This window comes from Serinus canaria, chromosome 19 (genome assembly GCF_022539315.1).
Source record: "Serinus canaria isolate serCan28SL12 chromosome 19, serCan2020, whole genome shotgun sequence".
In the NCBI taxonomy this organism is placed as follows: domain Eukaryota; kingdom Metazoa; phylum Chordata; class Aves; order Passeriformes; family Fringillidae; genus Serinus; species Serinus canaria.
The window spans coordinates 9,725,953-9,747,269 of record NC_066332.1 but is presented as its reverse complement, the minus strand read 5'-3'; the positions used below and the strand labels follow the sequence as shown (position 1 = coordinate 9,747,269).

Genomic DNA, 21,317 nt, shown 5'->3' with positions numbered 1-21,317 from the left:
GAGAATGGTTGGACTTGATGATCTTAACGTCCCTTCCACCCTCAATGATTTCATTCTATGATTTCCCCCCAGTTTCATTGTGGCTACACACATACCAAAGTTAAGTCTTTGCAGAATCTGGACTTTCCACAAACCCTTGATACTTTCTCTGAACAAGGAGTAAAGACACCCATTTGTACATTCTGATGCAGGACTGCATTTTTTGTTGATTGTAACTAGGTATCTTATTGGATTTTTAAATTTGGCAATGCAATACATTCACATCCATACAATACCCTGTCCCAGTCATCTAATGCTTCCATTCCAGCCTATTTTAAAACAATTGTTGTTCCTAGACATTGAGCTAAGGGCAAGGACAAGACCAAATGCTAATGAGCCAGTTTCCACTTCATCACCAGGAGAGCCTTGAGCTGCTCCAGTGAATCAGAATCCTGTTCCATTGCAGAGGGCACTCAGAGCCTTGACTCTCCCTTGACCACCAGGAGTGGCTGCTCCCCTTTGAGCTGGGATTGCAGCTCTGTTAGTTAAGAGATAGGAAGGAATGAAATTACAGGCTCATCACTTCTGTGTTCTACTCCTGCCTGAGACTGATTAATACAATTCAATTTCATGCTAATCATCCCAAGTCCTTGCTACATGTAGTAGGAACAGGTCCTGCATTGCACAGAGAGCTGCCAAAGCCACCTTCCTTCAGAAATTCTTGCAGCATTATTCACTCTTAGGCTCTGCTGCTCCTCCCTGGCAGGCTCATTCTCACCTCCACTGCTGTCTCAGACACAGCTACTCCAACCTGGCTGCAGCCAGAGCAGAAGGAAAATTCCCCCCTCCACAGGAGATATTGTACAGAGGGTGGATAACTCACAAGCTGGAACAGTCTGTCCTTTATATACAAAGTGGCTGAATCCCTAAATTCCTGAAAAGCAAAATCCAGGGCTTATTTTAGTTTGGACTGGGCTTATTTCAGAACAAGCACTGCATCAGTTGGGTGCCTGTAACACTGCCAGAAATCAGGGGTCTCCTCTGCAGAGAGCAGAGATAAGGGGCAATGGATGGGGAAGAAGAGATCTGAAGTTCAACACGGCTGCAGCAGGTTGGCAAAAATAGTTCCAAAAGTAAAGGACAGCATCTTCCAAGACTGGCTACACTTGGGCCCAGGGACAGTTGGGAAGTTACTGGGAAGTTTAGAGGTGTTCTCATTCCCAGGCCTGGCTGGGGGAGAAAAGCAGGGGACAGAAGATCCAGGACATGGCAGATTGTGGCTGCTGAGCACTGGCCAAGCCAATCCTGCCTCCCTGCAGCCCCTGGCTGCTCTGTTCTCCCTCCTTCTCAGAACCTGCAGGTGGTTCATGCTTCCCCTCACCTTGACTTCTATTATCTTCTTTCAGCCAAGGGTTTGCCACAGGAACAGCACCATAATAGCCTGGTCTGCCCAGAACCCTCCTCCTACTCCCTGCTTTGAGCTGGAGAGGGATTCCTAAGGGATGTCCACCTCCCCTGGGTGCTCTGGGGAGCAAAAGCTCCATTTCAGGTCTCTGGTAGGACCAAAGTTCAGAACTCCTACATGGCTGGCACTCAACACTCCTCCACAAGCCCTGGCATTTTGATTTGTCAGCCTCAGCCAAGGAAAAACACAGACTACCTCTATACCTTTCTGCAAGTTGTCTTTAACTAGAGGTACTTTTAAATTAGAGCCATACAGATTATTCCAGTTGTTCCCCTGGAAAGAAAAAAATTAAACAGCTGACACATTTTTCATGAGGCAAAAGCATTCAAAAAATGATGAGCACAATTGATTTGAATTGAATAACAAACCAAGAGATTTGCTTCATAGACAGCTGGTAAGAGCAAACCACTCCCAACAGGTCCCAGTGGCTGCTTTGCACTGTGCCAGCAGGATGCTTAGGAGAAGGCCTGAGCAACATGGGAGGGTTTAAATCCTCTTTGTCACACTGTACCAACAGCTATTTCATGCTCTGCTTCTGCCCTGCCTGCTCCTGCTCACCTGAGGGAACAGTGAGAAGGGTTTCTTCAATGATTTATTCAATAAAGATCACTACATTAATCAGATAAATAATTCAAGATATTATTTGTCAACTTTTGCTGCTCACATTGCAAGGAAAAAAATTGAGCTCCTGAGGATGTTACAGACAAAAAGGTTGTGCCAACAGAAAAGCTTTGCCAAATCTTAAGCAGACTATTATCCAGCAACCCCCTGCCCAAAGTACTCCTCCTGCCCAGAGAAAGGCCAGCACAGAGACAAAATAGAGGTTTGCTTTCAAGCATCAAAATGGGGAGAAAATACATATATTTATCTTAAAGGTCGGTTCAGTCATTGAGGGGTTGCCTAGCAACACTTCCTAGCAACACCACTGCAGGAAAACCAGGGAGAGCACTCTCCTACAAGTCAATTAGAAATGGTAATTTGTATGGGAAGATCCCACAGTCTGTTCCAATTACAAACAATAATGCTTTCCTCATTGATATTTTTTTAATTAGAAGCTTTGTAAATTCATCCCTTGCTCCATTTTGCTCTGCTTTTCTTTACTTGTCCTTTCCAGGTACCAAAACTTCAGAGCAGCAAGGCAACACCGACAGCATTAGGAGCAACACCTAAAAGGATGAAACAACCCATTCATCTCCATCTCCAAATCAATGATGGGCTTCTTCTCTTTGCAAAAGCAGCTCAGGAACACAGCTGGCTCTTCAGGCCCTTCACATGTGGGGCACTGTCAGAGCCCTGCAGCAAGCTGGAATTGGGGTGCTGTGCCTCCCAGAGCTCACACAGCCATGGATGGGAACTCCTCCTCATCTCCTGGAGCACAATACAATTAAGGGACATGGTATTGCATCAGCAAATCACTTTTCTATGCTGCAGCCTGTAAGCAATAGCAGCAGATAAGAATGGCCTGGGCTTTTAAAAGAAAGTAATTAAAGTGCTTGGTAATTTCATGTAATTTAATGCAATGTGTTCCAAAATGAGATTTGAAAACTAAAAAGCCAGGCAAAGCCTTGAGATGAGAATGATCACCTATTTAAAGCCTTTCATACTTGAATCTGTCAATCTCAGAAATGAAAATAAATTAAAAGAAAGAGGAAAGAAAAAAGTGATCCTGTATGGATTGGTGGCTGATCGGGGTTTAAACAGTCTCATTCACTGATGTCTCAAATATACAGTAATGACAAAAAAATAGATTTCCTGCTGTCAAATGACGGTCATTTTCTACTTGTTTACTCTTTCCAGAGCCAAAAAAGCTATCACCTACTTAATTGCTTGCAAAAACTACTGTATGCTTTCCCTACACACCCCCCTCCTTTATGTAACTTGCCACTTTTTGATTGAGGGAGAGCACAGAATCCCAGAATGGTTTGGGTTGGAAGGGACCTTAAAACTCATCTCATTCCAACCTCCCCTGCCATGGGCAGGGACACCCTTCACTAAACCAGATTGCACAGGGATGTTTTCTTCAAACTTTGAGGGAGATAAGGTTCACATAGACTCCATCCATAAACCACAAACTCGCAAAACCTCAAAGAATTAGAGGAGTCCTTTCAGAGTATTAGACCATGCCCTGTTTTCCCAGCACTGCTCTCCAAAAGTGAACAGCACCTCTGACCTGCAGGTGGCCTGGGATGCCCTCACAATGCAGCACCATTCACCACAAGTGTGGACTGGCATTGCTCAAAATCCAGTTTGGGAAGGGGAAACAGCTGAGGCTCAGGGAAGCAGGTACCACAATAAAGGTGCATGGGTAATTTTCAAAGTTTGAACACTGAACAAGGGGGCAGGAAGAGCATAAATCCTTCTCATCTGTCTTCCTGCCCCAGACAGGGCCAGCTGGAATCTCCACCATTCCCAAAAGGTGAATTACCCATTACCCAATGTGACCTTAGCAGCCACCACTGATGAAGATGCTACAACCTTCAAAGACAAATCACTTCAGGGCTTCATTAACTTGGCCATTAACAAAAAAAGTTTGTCATATTTTAAGTCCTTTGGCATTGCTCAGGACTCTGTGAAAAAAACCCTAAAATCTAATTCTTTCAAGAGATTTTGCATGGCACACAGGACACCTGCCAAAACAGCTTCTTTTCACCAAGGGATCCCTGCTTTTCCCAGTTTCCAAGGCCTGATGCATGTGTGCAGTTGGAAGCTGTCTCTTCCCTGTATAACACAGGGTGGGCTGGTGTCCAGGGCTATTTTCTGGTCATCCTCCTCAGTCACCAACAGTTCCCACAAGGTTCTGCTGCTTGGCAGGGGCTAACTCAGCTGGGAAACACGACAGGCACATCTGCAAGTATCTGACTTCAAGCTGAGAAGTGACATTACACCTCCAGCAGCATCAGCTTTATGACACCATTAAGAGAAAGCTCATTAGCCTGTGAAGGCCTTTTGGTGAATCTGCAGCCCTCTGGCTGAATACAGCTACCTACTCATTTCATAAAGCCCACAGCAAAATTATCCAACAGTAGCAGAAGGGGGAATAACCACAACTGTGTGGTTTAATGTGTAGTTTGTCAAAGTTATTTGAACGGTGTGTACAGCCTTTAGCAAGGGAAAGGATCCCCACACTTGCCTGAGAGCAATGGATTTGGTAATAAGGTGGATAATCAAAAACAGCCCTGCCTCCACAGCAAACACATTTTGATGCTTGGATTTATGTGACAGATCCTGCGTCAGTGAGAGCTGGGAGATGGAGCTGCCTACACCTTCCCTTTCAAGTGAACACAGCAAAAATACCAGGAGCACACTGAACCTCCAGAGCTGCTCAGGAGAAAACAAACCAAAGCAGATTAAATGCTGCAACAGCAAAAACATAAATGCAGCAGGTGTGCTAGATCCAAAGCAAAGGGTCTGAGACAAGTACTGCCATTCCCAGGTGAGCTACGTGTAGGGAGGGAGGCAGGGATAAACCTCATCTCTCTCCACCTCCCTCTCAGCCTCTCTAGGGATCAGGGCTCCCCAGTCTGGGGCTCAGCTCTGGGGCTGCTCCCTGTCCTCACTGCTGCTGCTCAGGGGTGCTGCCCTGTACCTCAGTCTCTCCCAGTTGAGCACTGCAGCTCTCCAGGCAGGAATCAGCCCCGTGGCACACATCATTCCAGGGATGAACAGAGTAGTACCTTGCTCTCTTTTACCCAAGCACAGCTTCCAGAAATAAAACAAACCACAAAGAGTGAACAAGAAACAATATTCCCTAGCCTGAGCCACCAACACTCCCTGGACATGGAACCAACTCTACAGCTCTGTGTAGCTAAGATGTCAAAAGTTACCTGCAACGCCTCTGGCCTTTTACCAACCCTGCACTACTGAAACTGTGTTTGCTCATCCCTTAAAAGGCTGAGAAGACCTTCACAAAAGAAATGAAAAGGTAAAATTTGAAAGGTAATTTTTAGAATTTAAATGAGCAAGTACTGATTATGGCTTCAGCCCTTCAGGACAGAGAGAAAAGCTTTGGTCTAAAGTTAGGTTGGAACCACTTCAAATCAACTACCGAAAAAAAAATAGAAAGGAAAGGGGAAAAACCAAACCAAGCCACTTTTCTGCATAAAAAGCACTGTTAAGCTAAGAGTACAGAGATCCAAAATTTCCTCTCTCACTGGAACAGGAGAGCACACTCTACTCCAGAAAATTTTCAAAGCACCCAGAAAGGACACGGTAGGGTCATCTCCTGGCAAGATGAAAGTGACCACAGGCTGTGCATCCCGAATCATTTATGCTCTTCAGCCACACTCAGCCACGGCAAGAGCCAAGTGCTGCTCTCCTCGGCGCTGCTCCATCCAGAGCCTGCTGTGGTCCCAGGACTCGGCACTGCAGCTTTATCCGTGCTCATCTGACATGGCCCAGCTGGAGCCAAGGACGGGACGGAGGGGAAACGAGGAAACGGAGGGGAAACGGGAGGACAAAGCCCGAGGCACCCCGAGGGCAGTGGGATCGCTCCCGGTATCCCCCCTCCTGCCCCAGACCTGCTGACTCCCAGAGTAGCCACAGGCACTGCCCCAGCTCTCCGTTCTGTTCTGCTTTTTGGGAGTGCAGCAGAGGAATCCTCCCTGTGCCCAGCAGAGAAAAGAGGCAGAGAATAAAACACCAGTTCAAAGCCTGCCTTCGAACAAAGGGAAAGAGTGCGTGGGAAGAATACTGGGGGGGGCAATTCTGAAGGAAGCCCAGGTCAGTGACAAAATCTGAGCCTCTGGGCAAAGCCTCGAGCTCTCCCAGAGACATCTATCCCGAGCCTCACGTCCATTCTTGTTTCTTCTTGTTTTAAGTTCCCCTTCTGCTGAGAAACCCAAGTGCCTAACCGGGTATTTGTGGAATACCAATAGCTCCCGTTTGCAATTGAAATGAAGCCAGGCTACAGCAGCAACCACGCAGACAATCCTTTCTGGAAGTCAGGGGGCAGGGATGGGATACAAGCTGCTAAATGTCAGGCAGCAGAGCTATGGCAAACCCCCAGCATCTTCTTTGAGCACACTGCTGCTATGAAAAGGAGCTTTGTCTGTAGATAACCTACAAACTCCCACCTGAGCTTCCAAAGCTCCTGCATTCAACACCAGTTCATTGGTCGTTACCTGCCCATGTCACATCTTTGCTGGCTATAAAAATTTACTACCATCACCTTAACAGGGAGTCAAAGGGAAAAAGGGAGGGAGAGAAGAAAAGAAACATGTTCACAATCCCTTTTAATATAGACTGCTCAATGTCCATGATTCATTCCTTAACCTAAGAATGCCATGGGGATGCAAGGGGGGTGCATGGAATCTGTCCCTTCTATGTGTGGAAAGTCTTCAGCTTCTAAGAAGTTGCTTTGTTGAACCTGACTGCACATTTGTCAGGCCCTTTCTTGCCAAAAGAACTGCAAGTTATTTGCAGAAAACAGTCTGACACAACAGTACATGACAACAGAAAATAGAATTGTAAAAGAAACTTGTTTTCTTTAGCAGGTGGCTCAGTTCATCAGCAGGTATTTTGAGAAGCTACTGTCTCCAGGTCTTCATGGAGAGAGAAGAAACCATTTAGGACTGGAGAGAGGGAAATATGAATGCACTTGCAGCTGACTCTCTGACTCTTCAGTAGCCCAGCAGTAAATGAATCCATCTGTAATTGTCTGGGTTTCCAAACTACAGCAGGATCAGGTCCTGCTGGAGCAACACTTCCATTTGCTCCAAGTCCCTTCTGCAGGCAGTTTGCCTTCACACAAACTTCAGCCACACAAACACTTTGTGTCAGATGATGGGATGGGCAGGATTTGGGTAGAATCACCTGCCTGTGACACCAGGCTGCTGCACACCACTCCCCAGCAAGCCAGGGGAGTTTGGTCTGACAGTCCTGTTCTCTCAAGGAGAGGAAAGGAACCAAAACTTCCTGCTTTTCAGATTTGTCAACTTACACATTCTTCCTCAGAGAAATGAGCACAAACAGAAGGAGTTTCGCAGAGAACATTTTTTGCCTCCTCTGATTGCAGCCTCATTACCTGTCAGGGCTCAGCATCATTCAGTCAGCATCTTCTCAGAAATTACTCATGGACACAAGGTAAGGCCAAGGCAAGTCCAAGTCCCCTCCAAAATTTCACAACATTAAACTGCATCATCATCATCCACAGGAATAGAGATCAGCTGGAACAGTGGCAAAGATGTTGAGCAAGCCTGAAGCAGAGGGCACAGCCACCCAAAGATGAAAAGCAGCACAGAGATGACTGCAGGAAAGCACAGCTGCCCTAACAGGCAGGGAAGAAACCACATTTGCAAATGGCAAACTTCGAGGTGCTCAAACACACCTACACCACAACCACCCACACCTCACATGCAAGGCTGGGGGGAACCAAGTCTGTTCACACAGCCTTACAGTGACCAGCTGTGATTCAAGGGATGAGGCACCTGCTAATTACACTGCTCTGCACCAGTCTGCACTGGGAGAGAGGAGAGAAGACCCCTTGCTCCATGAGAGCACCCTGCACCACCAGCTCACATTCCTGAGGAGGAAGTTTAGGAACTGCTTTTACTGAGAATGTCTTTCCCTACCCCACCCAAACCATCCCACAAAACCCAGGATTCAGCCACTGCCTGCAGCACCCTTTCCTATTAAAGACAGTAGGATTGCTCAGGCAGAGGCTTCAGCAGGAGTGTAGGTGGTTATGGAGAGGGATTTTGCCAGCAGTAATGCAAAATCTTTGCAGGCACCCAAATATTTGTCTAAAAGGCAGGGGAAAAAAAAAGCAAGCATGTAGAACTGTGATGCACTGGCAAATGGTCTTTACCAATAACACACATCAGAAATAGGTGCAAAGCTCTGTGCCAGAGGAACACTCCTCACAGAAAGCCACTTCCATCTGCCCTACTCTGGATGTGGTAAATATGCTGAAGGTAACCACAGCCCCTGAGGCACCATTGCAACTGGTGTGCCCCAGCACTGGAACATCAGAGCCTTCACTGACAATGACAGGACACTTTATCAGCAGCTCCTGCTGTTGAGCAATTGCTGTAGTATCCACATGCAGAGAAGAAGGGAGCTTGTGACTGCAGTGAACATATTTCTTCCCTAAAGTATCTCCTTGGAGCACCTCAAGAGGGGCTTAAAGCACAGGTCAAGAAGTCCAAGTAGTTATTATGTTGAAGGGATGAGACCTGAAAGGCTCCAGGGATGAGAAATGCCAGCTATTGTGGTTACCACAAACTGATCTCAAAACAGATAGGGCGACAGAGAGAAAAGGATGGGCACAGTCTTCAAAGGACAGTCATTTTTCACTGTCTATCAGCAACAATTCAATTACAGCACCCTGTCTCCCCTGTGCTATAATTACACTTTCAGCTGGGCTCACAGGCAAGGATTTCTCAAAGAAGTTTCCATTCCAGTGGAAGTGACTGACTGCTACACTGCAAGTCTGAAGGAAGGCACTGGAAGGGGACAGCTGGGTCACTCTCAGGGGACATGGAACTTGATGATCCTGAAGGTCCCTTCCAACCCAAACCACTCTAAAATCTTCTAAATCAAATGAATTTAAACCACACACCTGTGTGCACACCTTGAACAGTCCTTCTGGTGCCAGCCTGGATGCAAGGCCTGCATCCAGGGGTGATGGCTTGACAAATCAGAGCAGTCAGGTAGCCCAGACACAAAATAATCCTTCACCTTCTGGAACTAATAATGTATTTCTGAAAAAGCAGCAGGGAGAGACCAGGGACACAACTCCAGCCAGCACACACAGAGCACATACATCGAGGTCACAGGTCAGTGTTAACAAACACGAATGAAGCACCTCTGTGCCATCACAGAGAAAACAGGTGAAGGACCACAACATCCATTTCAGTACACTTTGTTCTGCTTAACAGAAATAACCACCAACAGCTGCTGTTTCTTACCAAAATGGTCAGCAGATCTGCAGAACCTCAAACAATAAAAGGCAACCCATGCTGCTAAACATCCCTTCACCACCCTTCTGGATGCAGGAGCCCCACAATTGCCAACCTGATTCCCAAAAAACCTCATGCTCCAGAAAAGAATGAAAAGACAGACAATTCATACAGAAAAACAAAGCACCCAGCAAATGACAGCACATATCCGTAACTCCAAGACTTGCATCAAAGTTCAGTGATTTTGTGCAAGTCATCTCTGAACTGTGTTTGCATCAAAACAAAGGCTTGTTTTACACTGTATTGCTCTCTGCCCACAGACCCTTCCCTACACTGCTCCCTTGCTGCCATCCCATGCAATACTTGGCATTCCCTGACTTCTTGGCACACTTTGAAGCTCAGGATTTCCCTAATTCATTTCCACGCTTTATTTCTTCTCAGAATCCCTTTGTGAAGGCTGCTCGGGCTCGGGAAGCAGCACTGTGCCAGTGTGCACCTTTTCTAACCAGCAGCTCAGGCGTGAAATGGAGAGAGCCCAACAATGCAGATGCCACACATCAGCAGGAATGAGTTGGGGAACAGAGCCCACAGGATAGATGGGGAACAGCTTCCTGGCCTAGGAGCAGCTTTCCATTCAGGAAGATGAAAACCAATTTCTCCACTCTGACTCAATTAATTACTGCCACCATCACCCTGTGATTGAGATGGGGGATGCTTTAGACTAAGAGATTTTCTGTCAGAAGTTCACCAGTAAGTGGGGTGAAGACTGTCCCTTGCACCCATGAGTGGCACAGCCAGGCTGGCTGTCACTGGGCTCCATCATCCCTAGAGCCCACAGTACAGAATGCCAGGCTGGAAGGGAGCCCAGAGGGTCCCTGGTGCCACCTCCCTGCTCAGGCAGGGCCATCCCAGAGCACAGGGCACAGCATTGTGTGCACAGGGCTCTGCAGTATCCCTGCTGAGGGAGACTCCAGCCCCTCCCTGGGCAGCCTGATCAGGGCTGGGCACTGCCCAGGGCAGGAGTTGTGCCTCCTGGGCAGGGGCAGTATTTGGGCCCTCCCTGCTGAGGTCCCCTCTCACTGATCTCTTCTCTGACCTCTTCCTTCATCTTCAAGGAACTCACCAACAACCTCCACACCCATCTCTGCAGCAAGCCCTGTTTCAGGGTGATCAGCAGCATCCAGGATGTCACCATCCCTAAGTGCCTGCTGCCTCTCGGGCTCTTTTCTTCAGTCCTCTTAAAACCCCAGCATGCCTCTGCAGCTGGGATATCTCTTACTGCCCTCTATGACCACCATGCAAGCTCTCCAGAGCATCCTCCTCCAGGCCACGGGAGTCTTCTCTTCTGGGGCAGAGAATGGTTTCTGCAGATGGGAGGCACGACCTCAGGAACAAGTCAAGCCAGCTTGTGACTAAGTTCAACCAAGCAAAATAATACCCTACACCTGTCCTCCCAGGATTTTGTAACAAAGCTTCCAAGCCTTGAATCACAGACCACATTCCCATTCCCTGCCTACACATTATTAAGCCAGGATATACACAAATTTCAGCTACAAGGAACAGACTCCAAGATTCTCAGAGCAGAGTATTCTATTAATTTGAATTGAGACTAGTTGAGGTAAATTGATTTTTTTAATGTGTTTATCCTCTATGGGGGCTTTTTTTTTTTCCTTCTTAAATGCTGATTTGCTGAAACTGTGCCTATCCAATACTCATTACTGAAATGCATGGAAAGCTGCCAAAAGAAGCAATGCCTTCTGGACTAAACAAGGGATTTATTACTGAGAAACCACAGCACCGGGTAAAAATCCATCACAAACTTATTGATTTAAACTGATTGTAAGTAATCACACACAATTTATATTAAGTGAAACATACTGCCATCTAATTTAGAGTAAGTGAATGGAATGCTACTACTCTGAATTCTGTTTAAATGCAAACTCTAATTGATACACACATATAAATGAGACTTTCAGAAAACATGAATTAAATATTTCATTATCTCTGTTTATTATGTATCGATAAATCATTTTTACCTATTTAAGACATGGTTAGACAGCAATTATTATATTTCAGCAGAGACTTACATGTAAGCCTCAGGGCAAGTTCAATAGAATGGGACAGGAGCAGTGTGGAGAAAAGCACTTGATGTGTGGGATGCAGTTTAAATAACCTCAACTTGTTTTTAATAAAGGAACCTCAAACTTTGCCTATCTTTCACTCCAAATGTGATGAAATCAAGTCATGCATTTTACTCCAACATGGTTCTCTCGCCTCCAGAGGAAGCATCTTGGGATGAAAACTGTAAGGCATAAGTTATCACTGCAGCACCACATCCTGCCTCCAAGATCCCATTCAGGGAATTGTGCTTGTCAGCCCCTCTGATATGTCCCATAATTGGAACCCAATCCTCAGCAGTATTAGTCAGCCCCATAGCCCATTTTATTTCTAAATAAAAATTTAAAGGTATTTGCTGCTCTTTTCAATAGTCAGTGTGTAAATACTATCAGGAATTTAACAAAAATTAATTTAATCTTGATCAGAATGCTCTCTCCTGCACTTTGCTGGCTATTAACATTTAAGGATGTAAGAACATATTACTTTTTATTAACAAAACCAACTGTTTATAGCAGGAACACACAAGTGTGCCACACTTTCAACAGTCTATTGGCTCCATGGCTTTTGAAGACCAGAAGGCCACCACAAACCTTTTCCTATGGCAGTTCCTTCCCAGGTAATTTTTAGCCACACACTGATGCATAATTTCTCAGCAGGACCCACTTTGTGCCAGACCATAACATGAACACCTTAGAAGATTCAGCCTAAACGTTCCTGGGGCAGGTTGGGTTCAGCCAGCTCCTCTCAGCTGCCCCTTTGCAGGGAGGTGCATTATAAGGCAAAGTGAATTAAAGCAGAAATAAGGTGTTCTGATGCTTTCTATCAACTTGGAATTTTCTAAATACTGCTCTAACATATGCTGCACTTGTGAGTTGAACCTAGTCCTGCAATGAGCTGCATGCAGGTGGAACAGTTGCCCATAACTGGCCTCATTACAACTCAATTAAGTCCATTTGCAGAGTGCATTGCAAGAGTGGGCCCTTAGGAATTTCTTATGCTCCTGGAGCTTATTAAATTGTTGGATATCCTCCTCAAGCTCTGCATCAAAACCATAATTTAGCCCTATTTACCTGGTTAGCACAAGCCACCTGGCAGCTGTTATTTTTGCTCAACCAGACACTTTCATGTCTATAAAACTTTCCCCATTTTTATAATAATCTGGCTTTTAACACCAATCCCCTGATCAAACACTGACAAACACTCTCTGCTTGTTAGCTGCTCTGAGATGAAGTAACAGACCCCTGTCATGCTGTGCTGGACAGTGCTTAATTGTACCAGAGGACATCCATGCCTCTCAGGTAGTTGTCAAGCAGGACTTGATTCTAGAGATGCTACTACCAGAAAAAAGCCCTAATTTGAAGTTTTTTAAACAAAGTTACCCACTGCAAAACAGCCTTTCAGCAGAGGCTTTTTGTCTCATGATGTGAACATGTCCAGGCCATAATGAACCTGTTTCTACCCAACTCAGGAACACCTGACTGACACTTCCACCCCATTGTACCTCCACAGGGTGCAGACAGCTGAGCTGGGCTGAGGTGCTTGCTTGCCTGGCAGTGTTTACTCCATTAAACAAGAGAATCTGAATCTGAAGATCTTCTGAATCACAGAATCCCCCACTTTGGAAGGGACCCATGAGCATGACTCAACTCCCTGCTCCTTGCAGCACTGCCAAAAACTAAACCTCCTAGACATGTCTTCCATGGCTTCTTGAACTCCGGCAGGCTTGGTGCCATGGGCACTTCCCTGGGGACATGCAAGGACCAAGCACCCCTCTGCAGAGTGCCCTTCCCAATGCCCAGTCTCCACTTCCTCATGTCCCACTGGGGTCACCAGAGCAAGACCAGCACCTCCCCTCCACTAACCCCAAGGTATGTGCAGCCTGGCCAGAGAGCCCCCTCAGCCTTCTCCTACCCAGGCTGACCAAGACAAGTGACCTCAGCTGCTCCTTCTAAGTCTTGCCCTAAATACTTTCTATTCCCATCTCAAGAGCCTTGCACTAATGTCTGGAGACAGTCCCAGATTGAGCACACATTTGTGTGCAGCCCCTGAGCCATCCACAGCCCAGGGCTGGGCCTCCCAAAACCTGCTGTCAGCTCCTGCACTGCTCCTTCAAAGAACTGAGAGGAATTAGTTGGAGTAGTAAGTATTAATCCTTTCTCTGAGGTGTAAGGTTACTTCTTTTTTAATAAGTAGAAGAAAAACCTCAGTCAGAGATAAACTGTCACAAGGGAAGGAAGTGAAAAAGACTTATTTTCTCAAGGAATGGCTTAGGCTGACCAGGTACAACTAGCAGTTTTTCTGCTGTGTTTCCCCCACCCCTCTCAGCAGTCTAGCTGTTTCTACCCAAGGTCTTGAGGGAATAACCAAATTTTCAGTCAATGTAATATCAAATAGCACAAAAAAAAATATCCCTCAATCCCTCACAATCACATCTTCTATTGGCATCCCTGTGACAGCAGCCACACACCCCTCATGTCTACAGCCTGTTAATTTCTGATGGTTGTCCTCTCCTCACTTAAGCTGAGGCTTTGGATCTCAGGAAAGGAAATATTGACACTGAAAGTAAAAGAGAAATTCAACTGTGTGATGAGCAGTGATTTGGCATAGAAGCTGTCAGACCATGGCAGTGTTTCACAACTGCCACAGAATAATAGAAATGTCCTTTAAAACCCTGTGACAATTGCAAAGTGAGACAGAAAAAGAAGCTGCAGTCCCTGTGCCTGAGCATCAACCTCTGCTCTGGACTGCACAGCCAGTCTAAGTGGGAACAAGCCCTGAGAATCAACAGCAAAAAGGGACAGGCAGAACACTGCCTTCCCATCTCCCCTGTGCCCAAATAAGTCATTACTGGAGTCCTGTTTTGGAGCAAACAGGAGAACTGCCAGGACCCCAAGGAGCTCCTTGCAAAAGATCAGTCTTGGTGGTCCTCAGTCCCCACCTCACCTGGGGCAGGTGGCTGGAGCCTCCCACAAGATGAGGCCACCCAAAGACAAGTAAAACCAGGCTAGCCCGGAGAAAGTCTCAGCTCATTTGAAAATCCACTGACCAGCCCAGGGCAGAATTCCAGGCTTTTAGAGAATGCAATTGACATAACATGCTTTTTCAGGAATCAAAATAAAGCTGATGCACAAGAAGCTTCAAACTCTGCAGAATCCATAAGTACTTGAACTTGCTCACCTGACTGTCAAACAGCAAACCCCTTTCTTTACAAACAGGATCTACACAGATTCTGTCTTGCCACAATTCCTGAAAAGCTGCTGCTAATTTCAGTGTTTCAAACTTTGCCTCACTGCAAGTATTTCTGGACTTTATGAAAGCTAAAGACTTATATGCTTTAGACACCTGGAGATTTTCACAGGTCACCAGGGAACTTGGGTGTTGAGCTCTTGCCAGAAGTTTGAACATTTGAAGAGTGAGCACAGGCAAGCAAATATTTGAGGTATTTAGCCTCCCCCAAAGGTACCAAAGCCAAGCATCCAAGAGACTGAGTACTTGCAGAAACACAAGGTTTTGGGAGGTCACTTGTGTCAGCATGGAGCAGCTATTAAGAGACGTGGGAACATCATCCAACACCTTTACCTCAGCCATCAGTGCTTAGCAGAGCACACCAGGCCTGCAGGGAAAAGCCTGATTAGCCTCAGGGCTTTTAATCACTGTTGTGATTTTATATGAAGTCCAAGTGTAAAGGTGGGGCAGAAGGGGCATTTAGCAGAGTTGCTATGAGGCCAGAGAAAATATGAGATTACATTGATGGAAGATTGGTATTATCAAATCAATACTGTACAATAAATGGAGCAAATGAGTTAATCCAATTAGCTGAGTGGAGCAAGATCAATGTGCTGGTGGAACAGAAAGATTGCAAGAGGCTAAAATTAAATGTACCCAAGAGAGAGGAGCAATGAAAACAATCCTCTAAAACAATGGGCTCTGGTGACTATGTAAGTTTGAAAATTGAACATGAGCACAGATGTCATCTTGGAATTTCTGGAGTATTTATCCCAGAGAATGAACTGCGACAAGTTTCTCCACAAGTGAACAGGACAATGCAAAATTCTGCTTGTTAAACTGTTTGCTAAATACCTTTGCTTTGTAATACACTGACAAGGAATAAACCCATCCTTCTAACACTGCAGCTACTTGCAAAAGCTTATTAACTCCTAGCACAGTCCCCTTGTCCTCAGCGGATATTGCAGCAGTCAGATTGAGCAGGGAGCTGTGGAAATAACAGGGAGGAGGTCGCAGCCATGGTAAGAAGGACTTGCAGTGAGGAGGAACAGGAATTTTGGACAGTTCCCAATGCTGCAAGGGAAGAACTGAGCTCACATCCCATCAGCCCATGGCCATGTGTGCACAGCACCACGACTCAGTGGCCGCTGCACACACAAGGAACAGCAAAGCAGCCTGCTAAGCAATAATTCCAGGTAAGCACAGAGGGAAAGGAAAACTCTCCTTGAATGGTTAAGGGGAAGCTCATGAAGACTGATTTATGCATGCATGTATTAAAATTCTCTCTGCACCGAGCATTTCAGAATTGAAGTTTCATGTGCAGCTTGAAAGCAAGGCCGAAGCCAAAATGTTGGGAAGAACACCATCTCTTCAGAGGATTAGGAATTAAGTTAACTGCACATTAGAGATAAAAGAGTGGAGCGCTTGTCTTTATTCTTAATAATAAACCATAAGGCATTGAGCTACAAAGCACGATTAACTCCTTTCAACTCCTCACTACTACTGCTGAGACAGCAATGTGGTGCTTGCACAGAAACACTAAAAAATGCAGTGATTAGGTTAAAATTAAGTGAATTTAGGGCAGGCAAAAATGCTACAGTGCAACCCAGGAGGGATAAGTCTTTGTTGCTGCAAAGAGGAGCCTAAGCACCTGCAGTGTTAGAATGAATTCTTTAAACCCTACAATCATTCGTGGTTTGAAGTGACCAGCTCTGGGGCTGGATGTGTCACTCTGCATCCCTCCTCTCCTTCCTAACTCTTGAGTCACCTGGGTACTTAAAATACCAGCACTACAGTGGTGTCAGCCAGGCTGGTGACAAGGATGGACTTGGGGAACCACAGGTGAAAGCTCACCTCCTCCTCCTCTACCAGCTCTATACAGTCTGGAACTTCATGTTTCTCTGATTAGGTTCCCCATTCATAAACTGCTCTTAGAGACATGACAAAATCCCAAACCAAACAACCAAACAATACTTTAGTCTGTGAGACACAGAGATCCTAAACAAACAGGCCACTTTGACCATTAAACGATCAGCTCAACACATACAAGGTATGAGCAAAGCCCATGACTCACCTGACTCTGGGGAATAAAAACACCCTCCACAAGATGGACAAAGCTCTGCCCTCAAGTCTTCAACTACTCTCTAGATCCAATGAAATACTAAATTTATTATCCTGGTCTGGTTTAGGACAGCTGAAAGAGAAGAAACAGAGCAAACTTTCCAGCGCCATCCCCCCCCGCCCCCTTCCCCCAAGCCAGTTCAGGCTTGATGTTCAGAAGCCTAAGAGCTAACACCTGCACACTTCCTCACCTTCCATCACCTTCCACCTGTGGGAGAAGCTCACCTGAAAGCTACTGGTTTGAGCATCCATCAAATCCTACCCTAAAGTGCTTCTTTACTGCCTGACAAAACCACAACCCTTAAACCACTGAAAAAACTCTTGGCACCAAAGCCCATCCTATTACAACACAGCTGGAGCCTTGTCTTTGAACAGTCTTGGCTGTTCCATACCTGGGCCACTTTTTCCTGCATTACAGAACCTGGCACAGCTGACTCAGACCCAAAACAAGGCAAATCTGAACAATGCAATAGCTCCACAGGGACAGCTGAGGGTCACCATGCACAACATGCAGCTGCTGCTTTGGGGTGAGGCACCTCCTGCTGGGTTAGGCAGCAATTCCCCTTCACTCCCATTTTGGCAGCTCTGTGAGTGCCTAAGCACAGCACCAAACCCTTTAAGCCACATATGATGTGCTACCTGTGCTGGAGGACAACCCTCCAGGCCCAGAGGGCTCTCTGAGGAGCTGGAGCTCTGTGATGGCCTTTAGGCTTGGCCCAAACCAGGCCTGAGTGCCACACACACACACATTCCGTGTGCCAGGCTGGGCCCTGGGGTGTTTGCTACCAAAGACACAAGGCAGAGTTAGAGCTGATGAAAATTTTCCAGGAAAACATTGGAAAAAGGCAATGAATCAAAATGAAAATGCTTCCTGGAATATACTCCCTCCCAACAACAGGGGCCAGTTCCCCATAGACTCTCAGGCTAGGCTGCAGGGATTTCACAACATCACAGGCAGAGCAGACACATAAATCACCTGAAGGGCTTTTGGTTTAACTTTGCAGCACCAGCCTTAGCAAAGTTGTGTCTACTGAAGCTGGCAGAACTTTCAAATTCAAGGTCTGTGCACCCTTCAGGGAAAACATGAGAGGGGAGCCTTTGGTCATAATTCAAAGGAAGATACTCTCAGTAGAAACTTCTCTGGGATCCTGTGTTCTGATAGATGTCAGCATTTTGGGAACCTGAAAGTCTGGTTACTGCAAAGACCCCGTTCTTGACTTAGCAGTACAGGGAGGCTTGGCTTGCTCTGGAATACACTCAGGGAAACTGGGATCCACAGAGAGCTTGATCCCTGCTTCCTGAAGCTGGTATGGTCCCAGCTCTGTTTGCCCTGTTGGCAAACAACCTTAGAGTGTGGCTGTGCTGGAGCATTAGAAACTATTACCTCACTGTGGGTAAACATTTCAAAATTACATTTCCTGTTTAGTCTTTAAAAATTATCAGGAGAATATCATTCTCCACCCAGAAGAGTGATGTTTACTGTTTGCATAGATCTTTAGGATGGAGATACAATGGATAATACACATGAGGAAATCTGGATAATTGGCTCATCTTGGTACTGGAAAGACTATGTAAATCTGAGAGTCTCTTATTGACCTGCAAAGGCAAACTAGGGCATCACAACCCCAAAATAGTGCCCTTGGCAGACAGCCTGTTCAGCTTTACTGAATCAATCAAAATAGATGATTTTGCCCTAACTTTTCCCAGAACACATCTAATAAACTTTTCCATACCTGTGACAAATTCAGGAGTTCCTGGAATTTCTCTGATGTTCAATAGTGAGAAAGTTTACTATTACTTTCAACAGGTTTTCAGCTACCTACAGGAAGAAAAAATTCACAAATATCATCAGCCTCTGTCTTTGAAACACTTACAGGTTCAAAAATTCACATTAAAAACTTTTTTTGTTTTACAACTGAGTTCCTATTAATTTCTTTTTTAGATCTTCTGTTCATCTCCAACTTGGACCATCCTGGGTCCCTTCCTCCAAAGCATAAACATCCCCACACGAAATCCTTCCCTAGCCTCAAGTTATAGCACTGGTTTTTACACATCAGACATTACACAGGTGCTAGCTCATCCAAAAGCATCTTTTGGGTGGCTTTTCTTTGCCAATAAAAAAGCCATCCAAAGAATCCACCCGAACTTCCTGAAGACAGCCACATGCCAAAAAGACAAGATAACGGCGAACCAATTTTCCTCTATAGAGCCAAAACTCCAATCTAGTGTTCTAGATAAAAGAAAACCCTACAATTTTAAAATTCATCATCACATTTTGTCTTTGCCCCCACCAGAACATATTTGTGAGGGCCTTTTGCTATCTTGATGAGTTAAGTGTGAAGTTTCCCTGATGGGATACATTTAAAATGAAAATCAAAAGCATGAATCACCAAGTGTAGCGTTGCAGAGCTGTCTTCTCCTTTTTCTGTTGGATTCTCAGGTTTGGCAAAGTGCTGAGCTCACACACCAGAATGCTGCAGGCATTTGTGTGCCAGGTATATTGGAAGGAAAAGTCAAGGGCATTCCTGGTTCAGCCCTTTAGTGACAGGGAAATTCAGTCCTGTACATTAGGGGGGAAGGTTGTCAAAGGGACATGCACAAAACCAAAGCCCACTTTGATCCCAAAGTAGTCCCGATGTCAGAATTTTGTAGAAACTCATGTAAATGATCAATTAGACAGAGATCCACCTACTCTATGTGAGATTTACTAGAAATAGACTGTTCTCTGTTTCATCAAGTAGTCATGGGACTATTCAGAGCAAAGTTTGCTAAGCCAAAGCTGCAGAGGCAGGGAACAAGCTGACAGAGTTTAGAAATAGCAGTGTTATAGAGCCCTTGCATTCATTACAGGATAATTCTTAAAATCCAATGCCCACTTTGATTGTAATCCCTCCAAATTCAAGATGAAACTAAGTAATCTCCGGGACAGACTTACTACATTGCTAATGATCATTAGAAATTGTAACTGGGGGGAAAAAAAGAGACAACCAAAAAGACCATTATGAAACCTCTCATATAGAATTCCTAATAATAAATGTTAAAAGTTCTTTACAAGAGACAGAGGGGGGAGAGTCTTATCAAAAGGAAAAAAAACAAAGTCACAGATTCTCAATATTCCTCTTAAGACAGAAGCAGATCTCAAACCTGAAGCCTCTGTTTATTTGATTTGAAATCAAATTTTAAAACATGCAGTCATCTGAATAAACGCACTAGAAAGCAATACACAATTTACCGCTCACAACTGGTGTGAGAACAAATTTTATGTACAATTCCACACAGTATGGCTGTATCTCTGGGATCCCAGAGCTCACAAGTCCCACCATCACAGTAAATGTACACAACGCTGCGGCACACACAATTTCCACTTCAAAAATGCTGGAGGTCCTGGTTCTTCCACCCCAGGTGTAGGATGCAGCCCACCCTGGGTCAGAAATGAGTGAGCACTGCCTGTCCCTGCTGTCCTGCTGTCCATCCAGCCCCACAGGCTGCCTCAGTCCATGTCACAGAATTACAGGATGTACTGAGCTGGAAGGTGTTCATCAGGATCATCCAGCCCAGCTCCTACAAAAGAGTCCAAAACCAGTTACCCCCAGGTTTCAAATATAATTCTTTTGTTACAAACAGCTAGGCTTTAATGTGTACTCAGGATCTGCTGAGTTGGAAGGGACCCAGAGGGATCAGAGCCCAACTCCTGCCCTGCACAGCACCATCCCCAAGAGTCACTCCATGCCCAGGAGTATTGTCCAAATGTGTCAGGATGGTGTTTAGGAGAAAAAGCAACTTTTTCAGCTTAAACCTGTCTAACAAAATACAACTTACATGAAGAAATAAACCACCAAATATCAAATATTTCCCTTATACCCAAGCATGTTGCTTTCTTTTCAAGTTAAAAGTGTGAAATTAAACAGGTTATTGGGGGAAGAGGCAACAAGGTAAATGTGGGTGACAAAAATTTCAAAGAGAGGATTTGTAGGGGGTTTCCTTCTCTTCCCTAAACAAGTTTTTTTCCTTTCTTTAATTCTTACTTTTAGCCAGATTTATGTGGACTAGCTAGTCCACGACAGTGACCTTTGCTGGTCGTTCTGGTGCTGTCTCCGGTCTGTCCCTCTGAGGGCCGAGGGCACCGGGACCAAAGCCCGGAGCCGTCGTTCGGAGGTGCTGGCAGAGAAAGAACCGCGCTTGGTGACTCATTTTACGGCAAATAAATGAACACATGTAAACCCCAGCCTGTCACACCTGCTCCTTTCCCACTTCATTTTTCCATCACCTCAGGCGACACATGAACTTACAGACGGTGTGTTTTTTTCCAGCCTGTGCTTCAACTTGCTGCGTTTCTCAAGATGTTTCTCAAGGTGCCTTTATCAAAACGAATGCCAGCCCGACTCCCACCCGAGCACCTCGCAGCTCTGACACAGGGAGCGGGAGATGCCGAGACCTGTGGAGAGCTCGAGGCACGGCAGGAGAGCTCCTGGCGGGCAGGATCCATCCAAGGGCGAAACCCGCCCGGCCCC

At 45.6% G+C, this 21,317-nt stretch overlaps 1 long non-coding RNA gene across 1 annotated transcript in view; it reads right to left on the bottom strand.

Moving 5' to 3' along the window:
- Window positions 1–21,317, bottom strand: part of LOC127060276 (uncharacterized) — a 53,411-nt gene extending 32,094 nt beyond the window's left edge. Inside the window, exon 1 of the long non-coding RNA XR_007779154.1 lies at window positions 21,096–21,317. This is a non-coding gene — a long non-coding RNA (uncharacterized LOC127060276). The remainder of the gene's footprint in view (window positions 1–21,095) is intronic.